The 17,535-nt window shown below is 37.2% G+C and overlaps 1 long non-coding RNA gene across 1 annotated transcript; it reads right to left on the bottom strand.

Annotated features, from left to right (window-relative positions):
• Positions 1-452: 452 nt before the first annotated feature.
• On the bottom strand, positions 453-17,140 carry LOC115435896 (uncharacterized). Its single transcript, XR_003937744.1, has 3 exons — positions 17,130-17,140; positions 13,868-13,873; positions 453-552 (listed from the first exon to the last, which is right to left on the bottom strand). It is a non-coding gene; the product is annotated as an uncharacterized LOC115435896 (long non-coding RNA).
• Positions 17,141-17,535: the final 395 nt, after the last annotated feature.

Below are 17,535 nucleotides of genomic sequence, written 5' to 3'. Positions count from 1 at the left end.
GATGAGATAGTTTGACTAGAAATGAGAAAAATATACTTGGTAAAATTGGATTTTTTTTCAGTGTATCTTATCAAAATCCTCCTGGTAGCCGGGAAGAAGGCCATAACAAAGAACTGGCTTAAAACTGATGCTCCGTCTTACAAACAATGGCGTTCAGTCGTAGATGATATACTTGTCATGGAACATCTTACATATAAACTTAAGTTGAAAGAAAATCTCTTTATAAAAAACTGGGGAAAATGGCTGACATTCAGAGACAAATGTGTCTATTAAGGGACCTAAACACAGGCTGTTCATTTAATTTGTTTGTTTTCTGTTCTTTTGTTTCTTTTCTTGCTCCTAAAACTGAGGAGATTGGATTGTATGATACTGATACTGATAAAAATGAGAAATAAATAGCAAATGGATTAGTTTCCTTAAAAACAATTAATGTATGCTTTGTCTTGTAGTCTTGTGAAATGCTATATAAACTACTGCTCTAAAAATTTAATTGTGTCACTTGATTGCTATTTCATAACTGTAACCTAAATTATCTTTACTATTAGATTGTGACTATGCCAATGATAAATAACTAATAAAAACTAAGTGTCAAAAAAAAAAAAAAGAGAGAAATAACTAAAAAAAAAAAAAGGACTAAAACTGCAAAGTAACACCTCTTATATTCCTTTTGAAAATTTTAATTACGCAAAAACCATCTTTCGGGCTCGTCGGCTGAACGTTTAATAAGATCCTTACGCTCTTGGACGTCGACAACATCCTCTGTCAAGCTGAGAAAAGCCATCAAAGCATCAAGCAGCACATTTTGATGACTCCTTACTTACCTCTGCAGCCATGTTTTACAAGGTACGCTGTGTCAGGAGGCTCAGCAGTTTTTCAGCCTCAGCCTCATTTTCACTGGGACTTTAACCGGCGTGCGTCACCGCAGTCTCGCTACATTGGATTTCTCGTGCTAAACACTAGCTACCTGGCCGCCCTCAGGATACAGCACTGCCCAACGCAATATTATTATTATTTTTTTGTTTGTTTGTTTTTTTCGCAGGACTTTGACTGTGAATTTTCTGCGAAACCAGACGACTGTTTGAGGGCATAATTCTGTCGCTTGTGTAATTGTGTCCCTGTGAAGGATGTGGCGTTTTCCAGCAGGAAGGCCGCAACAAAGCAACCGCCAGACTGGGGTTTATGATGCTTAGACTCGCTAATTAACCAACTTACAGTAGCCTGCTTAACATCATACCACTCAGCCACATGTGGATATCAGCTCAGCCTTTTTCTGACACCATGGAGCCTTGTTTCCATGTGAACCAGCTCTTGCACAGGAAGAGTGGGCGTAATTGATTGTACGACTCAAATGGAAAAAAAAAAAAATCTGAATCAGATATTAATTTAAAAAGCTCTGCTCATCTGTGCATGGGCTAAAGTGCAGAAATAATAAGGGTTTAAACTCAGCCTTGGAAACAGTTGTTAAAATACCAATTTGGAGAGAATCTGCAGACCTGTTGTTCACTTTTTTTTTAGTTTCTATGCTTAAATCAACTTCATTATTTATATTTAATTAAGTGATAAGAGAGCTTTAGGCACTAACTTAGTGTTGAGATCAAAAAGATGTTGAAGAGTTGTTTTAATTGGGTTAAAAACATAACAATTACAAAGTACACAGTTCATTTTTCTACTTAAAAAACACTATATGTCGGAAAAAAAAAGTCCCACACCTTTATCTTTGATTACAGCTCACACTCACCATAGCATTGCTTCTATATATTTAAGTAACGTCACAGCTTTTTCAGTATTTACATCATTTTTTTGGACTCATAACATCGCCAGTGAATCAACCCCACATTGTAACACTACCCCACAGACGGCATCATGGGTAATCACTTAGGGTTAACTTAGGGTTGAGACCAAAACAGTGTTGACGAGCTGTTGTAATTGGGTAAAAAACAGCAATTTTATGGTGTGTGAGTCAATTTTTCTACTTAAAATACACAATATGGAGAAAAAAATAGTCCTACACTTTTAGCTTGAATTACTCACCATCGCATGATTTCTATATATTCACGTAATGTCAATTTTGGACACTTAATGTTGCTAAACCTAGTGAATCAACCCCAGATCATAACCCTACCCCCACAGACTTGTACTGTAGGCACTCGGCATGATGGGTAATCACTTCATCTGGAGTCATCAGACCACATGACCTTTTCCCATTGAAACACAGACCAATCTTTATGCTCTTTACCTTTTTAATCCAGTAATTATCCAGTTAAACGATCTTATCTATTTGCTCTGTTAAAGAGCGCTCTATTATGTAAATTTTTGGGATCGCAACTTTGTTTTGGAGGTCTAACAGAATAGATTTACATACAGAAATGCTAAAAAAAAAAACATTACTTTTCTGACACTGTTCACCTCTATTTAGCCCTCTTCTCTGTGGAACAAGCACCAAAACACCTTTACAGTCAAGGTTAAAGCAGGAGGTTTCCAAATGCTAAGTTGTAATATAAGTTGAAATATAGATCTATGGGCTAAGCAGGCAGATGTGAATGAACGCTGCAGCCAGAAAAGTTTTTGTTGTATGCACCAGTAAGCCACTATAGACAGAAGGACTGCCATATTTGAGCTGCCATATTTGAGTACACTTCATATAAAACATCCATGGTTTTAATAGGTCTTGACAGATGACGCAGTTCTGTTTAGATACAGCCAAAGCACTTAAAACTTCAATTTTTTGTGATTTTGGAGCAAAACTTCCATAATTACCTTCCAGTCTATTGTAATTCAAGTGGTTTGACTGGGAAAAAAAAGACTTCTATACCCCCTCCTGACTCCATGATAAAGGGTTTTGGCAGTATTTTCAAAGACGTAGGGGGGTCTAACATGTGACTGACAGCTTTAATTATGTTACTGAGCAACATATAGGCAAGATATTTTGGCTTCATTTTTCAACATCTTTATATTTCGTCTGTTGATTTGGGCAGAAAGCGCTGCAGAAGGGAGCTGGGTAAGGGTCCTGTTAGATTAAGTACGCACTGCGACTTAATGATGCCACAAAACATAAGACTGTCTCATGAGGGCTTGTTTATGCAGGAATGTTTGTTGATAGGCAACCATTTGAGAGTCCAGAAAACTACGTATGGTCCTAGGTGAGGAACCCCTCCAAGCTTTGACACTATGGTGCGAGTTACCCTGCCCCTCAAAGGGGAGGCAAGGGGTATTGTTTTTGGTTCGGTTTGTTTGTTTGTCTAACACACTAGGAGCAAAACTATTAGTTGAATTAACACCAAATTTGGTTTATAGATAGCCAGTGATCCAGAATAGATCACATTACATTTTGGGAAAAGTAAGTCAAAGTTCACATTTTTAATGAATTTCTAAAAATATTTTTTTCCCCTATTTACTTAATTTGGGCGAAATTTCAAATGTCTGTAGCAGCAAAACAGTTGCTTGAATTCAACCCAAATTTGGTTTATAGCTTGCCAGTGACCCAGAATAAAAATCCTTACATTTTGGGAAAAATACGTCAAAGTTAAATTTTCTATGAATTTTTGAAATCTTTTTTTTCCCCCCATTTACTTAAAATTGGCGAAATGTCAAATGTCTGTGGCAGCAAAACTGTTGCTTGAATTCAACCCAAATTTGGTTTATACCTTTCCAGTGACCCAGAATGAAAATCATTACATTTTGAGAAAAATAGGTCAAAGTTAACATTTTTTAGGAATTTTAAAATCGTTTTTCTTCTTCCATTTACGTATAATGGCCGAAATGTCACATGTCTATAAAAACATCCATTTTGTTTCAATTTACTTCAAACTTCGCACATATATAGCGGCAACTGATATGCTGACATCAGCACCCGCACAGACATGATGACATCAGCTGGATCGATGCCAAAATAAGCTACAGTATGTATATGTGTGTGTGTGTGTGTGTGTGTGGGTGGGTGGGTGGGGTTGGTTTTTGTTGTGCCTGGCACCACTTGTTGGTTTTATTTCTTTTTTTTTTAATGTTATTTATTTACACATCATAAACAGCAAGAGAAATTAAAAAAAAAAAAAAAAACTATTTCCAAGCAAGTAACACCATTGTGCAGGAGAGAACAGAAGCCAAAAAAGGCTTATGTAAATACCTCCCAGAAATAAACAATACACAGGAAAAACAAAAGAATTAAAAATATGATGTAACTGAAATAATAATCTAAAGTAAAATAATAGAAATACAAAGCAAATGATATACAGCCTTACCTTTTTTTGTAAATTAGAGTCCTTTTCAGAGTTTCTAGAGCAGTGACATTCAAGGCTAACCATTTCCTGTTTGGTTGTAGCTTCATACCAGACATGAAATTAGTACCCTTTTAGTGGTTGAGTTTTTGCATTTAAGCCTATTTGAGGTTAAGTCAGTTTTGTGCCTCAGGTTTGAAGTGGTTTTAATCATCTGAGGCATCCATGATTCATGTTAACAAACACAATACTTACAGAGAATCCTCCCATGAATAATGAAATACCTACAGCTACCATGTTTACCAGCTAGCTCTACCACAACAACCATTATTAACTACCATGAAAGCTCCAAACGTGTTTTACAAACCTCATAAATGGCGGCCACACTCAGTTCCGTGCAAAAGTCTAAATTGTTTCATTCAACACTTGACGCCGACGGGTAATATAAAAAACTAGATGCATATAATGTTTTATAGATGGCCATTATTTGGAAACACATTGGCTGTTACGATGCTATAATAAAAGGATGTTTCATTTTACTGGAAATTAATGGAGCGCTCTATCGTTCAGGCACTTTGATTTTACACTGTAATATTCATTTAAAGGTTAAAGATGAGGCGTTCGCTCACAGTAAAGCCACATGCATTTATCACGGAGAGTGAAAAGCAGAAATAACTGCATTCTTTGTTTATGATTTTCCTGGAGAGTTCACTTCGAAATTCAGTTTTCCTGGTGGTTGGGAGATCATCCAAAATAAAAAAAATGGGACGTTCAAGCCCAGAATCTTTATTCGAAGATGACAGAGCCACTTTCTGTTTCTAATCTGTCACTCTCATCTGTCATCGGCTCCTTGGAGAGTCCGAATTGGATCCGTCTGCTTTGCGTTCACTCCAAACCCATTTTTATCACCATCTCACGTTTGTGTTTGCTCTCCCCCTCTCCCAGTGGTGTATCTATCCCTGTAAATATCGTATTCCATTTTTCTTTCTCTTTCTGCTCCTCTACATCTCTCCCTATGGGGTGAGTGGGTAGGATGTGACTGTTAGAGTCATAACAAGGCGGTGGAAACGAGTCAGACATCGGAGCCAGCTGAGGAGCCCTGCTGCTTCGCCCACCTTCTGATGACTTTACAATGTGACAGAACCATTTCGACTTGTTTTACTGATGATGATAAGATGCCAACTTACGCAAGGGCAGATAAAAGTCATCGTAATAAACTGTCTTGAGGATCTGAGAGAAAAACAGTGAGTTTGTGCAGTATTTGCATCCATAGGTGTTTGTATATCCACAGATTGAGTAGCATCATGAGGTCCAGGAAGCCTCATAGTTCATCAAGTCTCCTTCCTCTGGGAAAACCCACCAGCCCACTGACTCACTGATGAGCTCAGCAGGCAGCAGGAGCCTCCACAAACACCTCCGTCCCACAGTAAATATGTATCTGCATCTCTTAGGTGCTGTGTTATCCAGAGCGTTCAGTCAGTTAACATTCAGAAACGCCAACTAGTACCAACACAGCAGAGCCCCAGCGTACAAACAAAGAAGATAAAAAGACCACTCTGAATCTCAAAACCTACAACAGCACCAGGAGGAAGACAGATGGTCACAAACCATCCAAAAAAAAAAAAAAAAACGCTGAGCTGCTTGGATTTTTGCACCAGGAGTGAGAGCAAGCCAAGACGCATCAAAACTGTGATTAGAATCAGGTTAAACAAAAACAGGATAAAACTTAGCAATGTACTGCTTAGAAATGAACATGAATTCGATTCCTTTTCTGTTACTGCATCTGAAAACCCAGAATTTTTGATACAGTCATGGAAAAAATCATTAGACCACCCCTTGTTTTCTTCAATGTCTTGCTCATTTTAGTGCCTGGTACAAGTACATTTGTTTGGACAAATATAATGATAACAACAAAAATAGCTCATAAGAGTTTAATTTCAGAGCTGATATCTATCCATTTTCCATGTTTTCTTGATAATAACCAAAATCAGTTCAGTTCTTACATAATATCTATAGCATTGTGCTGTCAAAAACAGTGCTTTTAGGCATTCCATGTTTTCTTTTCTCTCTGTTTTAGTCACATGATACACACAGGAGTGAGTACTTGATTACATAACCATTGTTTTTGATGACTTTTGGTGGTCTAATAATTTTTTCCGTGACTGTATATGGATCAGTTGTTATTTCCTGCAAATAAATACTCGCTTCTACTTAATAAAACTCATGGTTACACATTTCCTTGCAATACAATGTTGATTTCCTCTGACAGATTATTCTCATTTAATCTCAGATGATTCAGAGAATATTCCTGTAACTGGAACTGTTCAGTCTGCTAACAGCAAAAACAGCAAAGGCTGATGGGAATAATTAATGATAAGAGTATTAGTCAGTCCAGTAAAAGCACGTGTTGGGGGAATCTGGTGATAAACCAAAGTACTGAACAGGTTAAACTTCTAACCTCTTGCTGGTGCACTGAAATATTCACTAAAGTGGAACAAAAACTGACAATCCATACAATATAAAAATGAGTTCTAGCAAACTGAGGTTTAACCCATAAAGACGCGAACATCCACCATCAAACAAAATCGTACTAATGTAAACTGTTTAATACCTGTTGATCCACTAACCCTATCAATCCATGTAAATAATTGGCATTAAATGCAGTTTGTCATCTTTTCATAGTCACCAGATATGACCCATTTGGACATTCAGAGGCTCTGTAGTTACCGTGGAAACACTGTCATCTTCTACAACATTGATTCATCAGTAAAACCCATGGAGTTGGATCAATGACTGTGGATGGAGACACTTAGTTTATGTTCAGTTAATGATATATTTTGATGGAAAAAGTCACATTTTTCTTGCGTTTTCTCTGTTTTTGACATAATAACCCTCAACTTTAATGAACATCTGCATAATCAGTGAATTAAATACAGGAAAATACATGATATATACTGAAAACATGGAAACTACAGAGGATAATAGAATAAATCGGGATAAATTGCTTAAGAAAGGTTAAATATAGTGAAAAAAAAATCATTTGGGAACTGTCATAAAAGTAGCACTGGGTCTTTATGAGTTAAAATGGCTTTTTCATGCATAAATTTGTCTCCCCACATGGTATGCTTTGGTGGGAAAAACATGTGCTTTTGTCTGCCATCCCAAACTTCCTTTGTTTTGCTGAGCTTGGTGGTGCAGTGACGTTAAGTTATCCTGGGTGGCAACAATACGCAGATACTGCGGGAAATTAAACAAGTGGGAGAAACAGGTTCTGCGGGACACTGTTTACTTAATAATAAGTTCCACCTTCATAAGTGCAGAAACTTAAATGCAATAACATTGTTGCAATATTTCTCCTTTCGGTGCACATATTGAACACAGGCAAAGGAAACAGGTGGGTGGATATGTACTTTGAGCACTTTAATAATGTTAAAGTCTTATATAAATAGTGTGAAATGCATACGCAGTGCAAAAGGAGCCTACTCACTCTCAGCCCACTGCAGGGGTCCTGCTGTGGTCAAGCCAACAGCAGGAATGCAGACTGGTATCCCAAGGGCAGTGGGTTAAGAATCTCTGTCTGCCGCTCTTTTTTTCCCTCCTCTCCAAAACAGTCCAGGGCCTTGGAATGGTGTTAAAACAACAGGGCCCTCTTAAATTAGCTCAGTGCGAAGGTCCAATTTAGCGTTTCCTTCACGGTTCAAGAAAAGCCCCCCCATCCCCCCTCCTCCTCTCAGCCGGTGTGAGACTCTTCTGCAGCCCACGGCTTTGTTAATCCAATCCAAACAGCCAGGTGATGGAGACTGACTCTGCACTCGGACCCACCTCAGATACAATGGCAACCGGCCAGATGACCCACTTTCAGTCTCATCTACAAGAACTGTGCCTCAGGTTCACTTGTGCAAATTCAAAAACAAACAAATAAACGACACACTTATTTTCACTATTGTTCTGATTGTGGCATTATTTCAGATTTAATACAGAGCATATTTCGCACTGCAAAAAAACAAATATGAGGTCGGCAAAAAAACATCCTTGCTTCTGGGAAATGATTCCATGGTTTTCTAGACAGAAATATGATCTTATCAGTTAACAGGCGTGTTTTTATTTTAGAAAAGTCCTCCTATTTTAAGATTAACTTTCAATTTTAACTTTTCAACTTTATTTATGGAGCACATTTCATGCACAAGGCAGACTCATTGTGCTTCACAACAGATTAGAGTAATTCAATTGTCTTAACCCATAAGGCCCAGTATGACATTTGTGCCAGTTCCCAAATGAATTTTTGTCTATATTTAACCATCTTTAAGTGGTTTATCACCATTTATTGTCATATTATCCTCTGTATTTTGTTTTTTTCAGTGAAAATCCGGTATCTTCCTACATTTAATTTACAAATCATGCAGATGTTAATAAAAGCTCAGAGTAAAGTTGAGGATTATATCAAAAATACGAAAACTGAAGAAAAAGTGTCTTTTTCACGAACATCTGTCATTAACTGAACATAAACCAAGTGTCTCCATGCACTGTTATTGATCCAACGCCATGGGTTTTACTGGTGAATCAATGTTGTTGAAGATGACGGTGTTTCCACGGTAACTACAGAGCCTCTGAATGTCCAAATGGGTCATATCTGATGACCATGAAAAGACGACAAACTGCATTTTACATCAATTATTTACATGGATTAGTGGATCAACAGGGATTTAACAGTTTATCTCAGTAGATGCTTTTGGTAGATGGTGGATGTTTGGGGCTTTATGAGTTAAGATACACTCGCTACAGCGGAGCTAGATTTATCCAAAAACAAGCAAACATCTCAGCTGAGGAACAACATAATTTTCCTTATTTTAAGACTGAAACCATGTATATCTCAATTTAAAAATAGTCTTAAATGGCAGAACTTGCTTAGATTTGGGCTTTTTTCCTACTAGGTCAATTATTTTGCAGTTGCTCCAGTTTTAAGTGAAAATTGCTTACTCCATGTGCAGTTTTATTTGCTTAATACAATTAGGAGAATTTGATTATATGTCAGAGTATTTGGCTTCTTTTTAGGCGGGTGGTATTTGCAGTGCTTATTGGATATTTCAAATTAGACCTTCTTCTAAATGCAATTTTCGGATTAAGACACGACAAATAATTGGATCTCATTGGGGTTTTAGGGGCTTTCTATTGATACACATGGCTTCTCGCCTTTTTACAGTGAACTCTATGCGACAGTTTGCAAAGGATTTGGGTGGGAGAAGAAAAGAAAACCCCAAAAAATTTACATACCTTTTCAACTTCATGAATGACATGGGTGAAAAATGGTTTTTGGAGATTAAAGTTACAATTATGTTAGCAGGCCATTACCAGAAACTGGTTAAAAAGTGATGCTCCAAACCAAAGGCAATGGATGGACATTATGGACGAGATCTACAGTGTGGAGAAAATGACTTTCTACTTGTGAATCAAAGCAGGTGACTTTGAACAAAACTGGAGGAAATGGACACTATTTACAGACATGATTATTTCTGCCCCATCTTTCTTTCTTCCCCCTTTTTTGGGTTGTTTGTTAATTTTGGATAATATAAAAAACTAAATAAAGAGTAAAAAAAAGTTACAATTATGTTGATCATTTAAAACCATAGATAAGCGATAATAAAAACAACAATACTGATGTTAAAATACCCCTGCACCAAATTCTGTAATATCTGCACATGTACTGTTGTGACGATGCAACACAAATAGGCCTAAATATAATATAAAACAGGCAAAGGTAAGGGAAAAGACCTGCCCTCTGTTGTAAATATGTATATAGTCAGAGTTTTATTACTTACTACTACTGTTTGTCTTTTGCACAATCTTTATGCATGCACATTTACTCTTGCACTTTATTCTGCTGCTGCCATTGTGGGATCAATAAAGTCTAATCCAACCTAATCTAATCTATTGTAATACTATAACCACTAGTAAACATGCATGTAGACGGTGCAACAGCAAGATAACTACATGGCAGTGAAAGAAGATGGTATAGTTGTGGAAAAAAATTATTTGACCATCCCCTGTTTTCTTCAATTTCTGGTTCATTTTAATGCCTGGTACAACTAAAGGTACATTTGTTTGCACAAATATAATGATAACAACAAAAATAGCTCATAAGAGTTTAATTTCAGAGCTGATATCTATCCATTTTCCATGTTTTCTTGATAATAACCAAAATCACTTCAGTTCTTACATCAATATCTATGGCATTGTACTGACAAAACAGTGCTTTTAGGCATTCCATGTTTTCTTTTCTGTCTGTTTTAGTCACATGACACACACAGGAGTTAGTACTTGATTGCATAACCATTGTTTTTGATGACTTTTAATGGTCTAATAATTTTTTCTGCGACTGTATATCGGCATGATGCATAATTTAGAGAAATATTTGCCACAAAATGTCACAAGCGGCCATATTTCTATATTTTGAGATGATAAACAAGATGCTAGGGCTTTGTTGATCAAAGTATACGTCGCTGTAAGTATGCAGGAATGTAAAAGCATATAAGGATTGTTGATTTTCTGGAAAATATTTTGTACATGCCAACATAGCATTTATATATTTATATGTACGTTCTTAGTTTTGTGATTTATGCATGGTTTTAGAACTGACTTTGATTGTGTTTTATGTGTATTTTTAGTGTAGGTGTATGTCTGTGATTTCTATTTTGTGTAACTTCTGCTGCTCCTGCTGCTGTCTTGGCCTGGACATACTTGAAAAAGGTTTTTTTTCCTGGTTAGATAAAAATAAAATAAAATAAAATAAAAATAGTGAGTCAGGATATCTAGGTGAGTCTGAATGTGTGTCACTGATTTAGATTTATTGTTAAATTCAATAATTCTCTGAAGCTGTATCCAGTTTTGTGTCTGTCCCCTCACTATCAAACTTAACAGATGGTGGTGTGCGTTTTGTTTTGGTTGCATTTATCCAGACTTTATGAACCCAATGCCCCATCCTTGGAGAGACACTAAACATACTGTCAACTCATCAAAGCCAGAGCAAACCGCTGGAGCAAAGCAACCGTCTCCAGAACTGCGACTCCCCGCTCTCGCCGTCTGTCCCGCTCTGATGAAGATTGATTTATCTGTGTACCGTGACTGGGCTAAAAACGGGACGCTGATCTGGCTGATTTGCTTGACATCAAGGCCCGGTCCAACAGTGTGTGCGTCTGTGGACTGCGTTCACAAGCCAAAGTGTTTGTGCGGCTTCGGCGTTATTATCAGTCACCCACAGCTTTTTGACCTGCTGACCACAAGGACGCCTTAGACTCTCTGTCATCCGCCCGAATGGGAAAATGAGGTCGTGACCTAGACGTAGAAATCCAAAGGGGCCAGATATTGACTCTCACCTCCTTTAAAAAACTAAAACCAGTCACCTAGACCTTCTCCAGATCCACCACTTCCTCTAAATCTCTTCCCTGTGCCTTCACCATCTCGAACCTGGACACCTCAGCCCTCTAGACCAGTGGTCCACAACCTTTTTTGACCTCATTTTAACATCACACATTTCAGACATTTTTTTGCTAAAATTAACTTGTTTTTGATCATGTAATAGTTTGCTATACTATGTTGCAAATAAACGTTAATTTTAGATGATATTTAGGCTATATAATGTATATATATTTTGGTGTCTGCTTCTCAGATTCTCTTGGAAATGTCTTAGCGGGGCCAGGCAGGCCAAGAAATCTTTCCATTCTCTGTTCAGTCTGGTTTTCTGACTGCAACTGTGTCCGGGTCGGTTGAAGCGTAGTAACGCACATGGTCACATGATCGGGTCTATCAAGATATGCCCTCTCAGGTATTATATCCTGTATTTTATTTGAACTTGATTTTTATTAGGAAAAGTGTGTGGGGTTTTAATTATACTGAAATAGATACTGAATCATTAAAAAACATTTTTTTATTTTTCATATTCTTTTATTGCCCCACAAAAATGGAACACCCTACCTGATACAATTTGATTTGCCACATCAGTAGCCATTTTCAAAAACAGGTTAAAAACATACCTTTTTTCGACAGGGTTCTGTTGAGTTGTGTGTGTGTGCATGTGTAGGTATGTGTGAGGGTTTTTTTTTTTTTGTTTGTTTTTTTGATCAATTCTTTATTGATTTTCATTGTGCATCTCCAAAAGTACAAGATAAAAAAAAAAGAAACTCACATTTTATGATACAAGATTTTGTGGCATGTATAACCCCCTCGGCCCCTGAACCGATGTTGACCCCCATACCAGCCCAACCTGGATCTCAAAATGCAAAAACTACTAATAAAAACAAATACATGTATATAGATGAAAATGAATACAATTTACAGATATAAACAGATAGGTGATAAGGATGGTCATAGACAATTATGTTGCACGCTTTCTTTAACCATAATGTAAACAGCATCCCACATAATGAAGTTTTTTTGCGCATGTGTGAGTTTTTTTTATGTTATATACCTGTTGTGAAGCATACTGAGCCTACCTTGTGCATGAAATGTGCTCTATAAATAAAGATGAATTGAACTGAATTGAATAGTTGTTTTTGTTTTTTTTTTTAATCAATTACTAGAAATTTCAGTTGACCCCATTTGAATTCCAGGCGACCCCAGGGTTGAAAAACACTCCTCTAGACTCTATACACTGGGCTCAAACTGAAACATAAAAAAATCTCATCATGGTGTGATTTTCCAAGTTCAGCTCACGTGACATTAATGCCAGGAGAAAACCATGAATCAATCTCCGCAGTCTGACCCCGTCTCTGGTTCTGACACTGAACTCTCATATTGCAGAGGCTCATTATAGGCTAAAGCACAAGGAACAGATCAAGGGAGCTACTCAGCAGGTTAATTTCCTCAACTAACCAAATCTCCTACATCAAATGGATCATCTTTCACTCCGCCTAAGCTCTAGAGCTCTGAAGTCTGCGACAGAAAACCGGAGAACCTCCAACTTCTACTTTGAAGTAGCAGGAATCAAAGTGAATGTCAGTGGGGTAACAATACCTTAAAAAGGCATATATAAAAAAAAAAGATAAGCTTATCAAATAGCCTGCAATTTCCTTATGAAAGGCAGGCTGTTGTAATCTGGAACAGCCTCAAATTCTGAATGACTACCCCCATGCTATTTCTCGCTGTGGTAGATTTTGCTGAATCACGTTCACGTACTTTCTCGTTACAGCCTTCCTGACCTTCCCACCCTTGTAAAGTTTTAAAGTTTCACTTCCCGGTTCCTCCTACACGCCCATGCCCCTGACTATAATGGCAATGCTGGGAAGAATCGAGGTCAGATCGGCCTCCACCTGACAATTCACATCTGTGAAGCTTTTCATGGCCCTTGCCGTCCCAGAACAACAACCTTCCTGCATCAAAACCAGAGTGGACTTAGTCACTCAGCTACGAGCTATGGGAGGAAGTCGGGTGGGTTTAGTCAGGAAGTTGTGAAGGTAACGTGTTGTTCTCACGGATGCTATTCAGGATGTGACATAGTTAAGTTTCATCTTCTAACATCCTAACCCCAAACATGAGCCTGATTCTCTGTAAAGGAGGTTATGTGGTTGCTCCCATTTTTGTGTCAGGAAAATCACATAAAAACTACTGCACCAGTTTTCATGAAACGCAGCGGAACAGGAAGGGCATGACCGTCACAGTACGAAAGGCTTTGCTTCGTTTTGCAAAACTGGAGGAATTCAGGCTAGCAAAGAAGTTAAATCCATGGTTGAAAACATGTGATGGATGGATGGAAAATGTGGGCTAATTCCAACACCAATTAGGCCTTTTTAAGGTTTAATTGCTAATTTTATTGATTTTAATAGCTGTGCTTTTAACCTTGAATTGTGACTATTGTATAGATAGATAGATAGATAGATAGATAGATAGATAGATAGATAGATAGATAGATAGATAGATAGATAGATAGATAGATAGATAGATAGATAGATAGATAGATAGATAGATTCTTTTTCCATTTATACAGTTAAAATCTAAAAAAAAAAAAAAATAAGATGAAATCCTCAAAATTTACAATGCACCCCTGGAAGTCTGTATTTATTGTCTTAAATGTTTTACAAAAATAAAAAAAGATGCACTTCACCGAAGATATAAAACCATTCACTTCCTGTCTCCTACAAGGTTGTGTTCAGCAGAATGGAGATCGCTGTGTGGAAAAATCAAAGTACATTAAAACATCTACATATTAGCCCAAAATAGTCTATTGTCTCATAATATCACATTGGTCCTAAAACTGAAATGTTATGTAGAACTGAAATGCAAACTGTTCACTGAACATGTGTTGAAAACAGCCCGTTTCTTCCATATTTTATGTCAAAACTCAATCCACTCCACAGTTTATGAGCCTGTTTGTGAAAATATGTTTAAATGGTGTGAATTCTTGGGGTCATGTGGGTCATGACTTGATGACCATGGGAAAAAGAGGGGGGAAAAAGAGGGTCCTAAGACCAGACCAGACCAGCTGAGACCCACTGCATCAGGAGACCAGAGGTCACAGTGAAGGTCAAGGCAGTAAACTTGACCCAAGCTAACACATTCTTAGCTGTTATGTTATGTTTTCTTTTTGGTTTTGGTTTTATCAGTGGGAAAACTGCAGAGATTGGAATCTTCCCCTTTAATCAGAATATCTCTGGTTAAATCAAAGAACTGGAAATGGCCAAAAACTGAAAGTCAACATATTGTTCCATTACAACAGAAGAGGTACTTTTCCACAATTATGTCCTTAAAACTGGATCACAGTTTCCACTTTCACTTCTCATCTCTGTCATATAAACTAAGAATAACTGTCTTGGGTGGAAAAACAAAGTGACAAATTTTTCATGTTAATTTTTTTATTTGTTTCCTATGGAATATCCTTGGCAGTAGATGATTTTTTTATTGTTTTATTTACATTTTTTTGCATATATAATAAAGCTGTGGAACCCCAGAGAACAAAAATGCACTGCTGTTATCAATAAAGGCACCAGTGTTTTGTCTCTTCTACCTTTCTGAGGCACCAACCAAATTTATTTAGTTATTTTTACCATGTCAGTTAAATTAACCACTATGAACTTACCTATTTATCTATTTATTACAACTGTTTTGTACATATATTTTGTACGTACATCTTGCACGTATATATTTTATATATTTTTTAAAATCTTTTTATTCTTATAGTTTATCTAACTGTTTTTATCGTGGCCAAAATGCATCGTGCGTGCTTCGTTCTGCAGTGCATCTATAATGTAATGTCTGTAAGACAATAAAGAAATCTGAATCTGAATTAAATAGCCAACAAACCCAAAAACGTCCACTGATCTAAAATGTTTAATGAATTTTGAACAACTAATCCTACCAATACATTAAATAATTCCAGTAAAATGCAGTTTTTCAGCTTTTCAGTGGGATCAGATGTGTCTTTTTTGGACATTCAGAGCCTCCATAATCAAAACGGAAGCACTGTCATCTTTTGCAACACTGATTATGCAATGAAACCTCTGTAGTTTGACAGATGATGGTGGTTGTAGACATTTGTTTTTGTGCCCAGTTAATGACATATTTTGCAGAATAGTCACTATTTTTCTGCTGTTTCTCTATTTTGATATAATAACCTTTGAATTACATCACTGAGGAAAGGTTAGATGCAGAGAAGAGGTACTAAATGGCAAAAAGAAGTAAAAAAAGGTCATCATTTTTCATTTGTTTGTGTTTGAATAATACTGTGGGATGAAAAGAAAAGCAGCTTTGGTGGAGGTCTGTTCTCTCTGAAACAGAAATACAATAAAACGGGCGAACAGGACAGTGTTCAATTGCAGTGATCTATTGAGCAGCTCCCACTGTGTGTGTTGAAAGGCTCTCTGATCAGTGCTTTAAGTCTCCGTCCACAGAAGCAGCAGCAGACAGAATACCCAAGTCTCCAAAAAGAGGTCAGACTTCTGTTTGGATAAAGCTCCTTCCAGCTGATCACTGCTCTTGGAGTAGATGGCAAAAGCCGAGAGATCAAAAGGCTTCCGCTTTAAAAACTCTGAAATGTGTAACATCTGAAACTTTTTCTTTTGAAACAGTAAAACTTTCAGACTTTATCAAAAGTGAAAAGTTTGGCAGGTCTTTTTAGGAGTTTGAAAAAAGCCAGTCAGAAGCAGAAGATTTTCCAAATTCAAGTGAAGAAAGGATGCCCCGTTGCTGCTTAGCATAATGTTTAAAGTCTCACGCAATGGCGTTTCACTCAGTAAGTGGACAACGCCGTAAAACAAAATCCTCGTGTTGAATCACAGACGAGCTTTTTGCCCAGTTTTCTTTTATAACACTTATGCTACTGGTTGGCCGTTGTGCAAGTGAAGTCAAGGGTGAAGAAAGCCACAGCTCCTGGCTGCAGAACCCCACATTCATAAAAGTAGTGGGATATTTTAAAAATGATCCAAAACCAACTGATTATAAAATTATTTACCTCATTTATTCAATAAAAAGTGGTCATTTCTTGGCTTTGGTCACAATACATCATTCAGCATGGACATTTTACCCAGTGGTGAAAGCCACATTTACTGTAGGTACACATTTTAGGTACTTGTGCTTTACTATTTCAATTTATGCCACATTATACTTTATGGTGACTCAGAGACAAATATTAGACTTTTTACTGCTCTGCATTTGTCTGAAGGTTTTGGTTAGTTTTAAAGGAGTGATATTTTGCTTTTTTAAATGAAATTATGCATTTTAAAACATTCCCCTGGGGTCTACATAAACTGTAAATGCTCTGCTTGGGTCTGAATTCTTCATTAATTCAACTCCACAGGTCCATCTTCAACCCTATTTCTGAGTAGTGACACCAGAAAGGTCGTTTTGAACGCTGGCCCTTTAAATGCAAATGAGCCACTTCACGCCCCGCCCCCTCCAGGTTGTTGACTGTGCTGCTCTGTCCCGTTCAACCAACAACTGAACATTTTGGGTAATCGGCTCAAAGTTTGGACATTTTTTCAGTTTTTACTATAACCACTGCTGCTGACAAACAATTATGTCGTCCTCAGAGATATGTTTGTCGAAAGTCTTGACCTTGTTGTGCAAATGTCGTGACATAACTAGTTAAACACGGAACAAAATAAGCAGGAATTTAAACAGGTTGTAGAAATCCACTTGATGTTTGTCAAAATGAATATAAAGACAGCTTTGCAGCACCTGGAGGGTTCAAATTCAAACTTTTGGAACTATCAGGGTCCCCAAATACATAAATAAATTAACCAAAGACTAATAAAAGTGAGTTTAGCAAAATATGACACCTTTAAAATGAAGATTTTTACACAATGGATGTAACAGCTTCTCAAAATACAACACATGT

This window comes from Sphaeramia orbicularis, chromosome 2, assembly GCF_902148855.1.
Source record: "Sphaeramia orbicularis chromosome 2, fSphaOr1.1, whole genome shotgun sequence".
NCBI lineage: Eukaryota > Metazoa > Chordata > Actinopteri > Kurtiformes > Apogonidae > Sphaeramia > Sphaeramia orbicularis.
The sequence above is the reverse complement of the archived record's forward strand: the minus strand, read 5'-3'. Positions and strand labels throughout refer to the sequence as shown.